Source organism: Arvicanthis niloticus, unplaced genomic scaffold (assembly GCF_011762505.2).
Source record: "Arvicanthis niloticus isolate mArvNil1 unplaced genomic scaffold, mArvNil1.pat.X pat_scaffold_809_arrow_ctg1, whole genome shotgun sequence".
NCBI classification, from domain to species: Eukaryota; Metazoa; Chordata; class Mammalia; order Rodentia; family Muridae; genus Arvicanthis; species Arvicanthis niloticus.
In genome coordinates, this window is record NW_023046401.1 from 55001 (window position 1) to 56185 (window position 1185).

Genomic DNA, 1185 nt, shown 5'->3' on the forward strand with positions numbered 1-1185 from the left:
TCTGTTTTTCCCTCAACTCTATCTCAGACTTTGGCCTTTCCCTTCCTCTATCAAACTCTGTTCTCTTTCCAAGCCAATGGCCCAGGAATCCAGCTTGCTGCATGAGACACAGAGTCTTCTTGGTAACCACCTGATTACATTACTGTCATACAGTCCCTGAGACATGCTAAGGCATCTGGCCACATTGGACCTGCAGCCAGCTTTCCATAGTCACTCTGTGGAGCAACACAGCAGGGTTGTTCATGTCAAAGCATCTGGGTAGCCTGAACACACTTGCATGCATCCAGTGTACAACCCAGTGGCTTTGGTGCCACTGCTCATCCTACTTGTGCCTCACAGTCTACTCTGCACTTGGGCTGCAGGCCACACCTTGGAGCTGGCAGGACTTTCTACTCAGTCTCTGCCAACCATTCCTCAACAACCACTGAAGATGCCACTAGAGCAAAGGGGGTTGCTTTGTTCTAGGCCATGGTTTCTGTCAGAGTAGGCAAAGCACAGGCCCATCTGTAGAGAGGCTGGCTAGAGCCTGAGGAAGGCAAGGCCAATAGAGTGCTTGGCAAGCCTGTGTCTGACGCCCAGAGGACCTGGGTGACCCAAGGTGCCGGACCTCAGTCCCGATGACAGAAGCGGTAGTGAGTTTTCACTCATTTTGTTCAGATTTTCCAAGGAATGTTTGACTGGGAATCATCATAGATCCAAGCACGATGGAGTGCCATGCACAGAGAGGATCTGGGTAGTCTGGAGTGCTCAGGCTTTGGGGAGAGCAAGGAATTGCAAGATATTGCCCATCCATTACCAGGGAAGAATGGGCCTAAGCCCCAAACCTGGGAGCACCGGAGGCCCTGAGCCTGCTGCATGTCCCGAATGGACAGGATGCAGGGATGGCAGCTCCTCCCAGCTCCCCAAGACCTGAGCACCTTGAGTCCTCGGGCCATTTCTGAGTTCCTTACCTTTGATCTCTGGCGCTCTCAGGACTTTCAGGAAGACCAAACCAGGTCCACTGGAGCTTCATTCAGCCACTGTCAACCGCATCCTATGTGGTGGGGCCATTTCCCCCCCAGGAAGTCACCCATGGCCCAGCTGACAATGTATGCGACCCTGGGAAGACAGCAGAGAGCACATGCCGCCATTACGCTGGGACCCATGCAACCAGGATGGATGATGGGCTTGCTGTTTCTTTTGGCC

General features: G+C 53.3%; 1 non-coding gene across 1 annotated transcript; it reads right to left on the reverse strand.

Annotated features, from left to right (window-relative positions):
* Positions 1 to 603: 603 nt before the first annotated feature.
* On the reverse strand, positions 604 to 697 carry LOC117702448 (small nucleolar RNA SNORD116). The gene has a single exon (XR_004606041.1). It is a non-coding gene; the product is annotated as a small nucleolar RNA SNORD116 (small nucleolar RNA).
* Positions 698 to 1185: the final 488 nt, after the last annotated feature.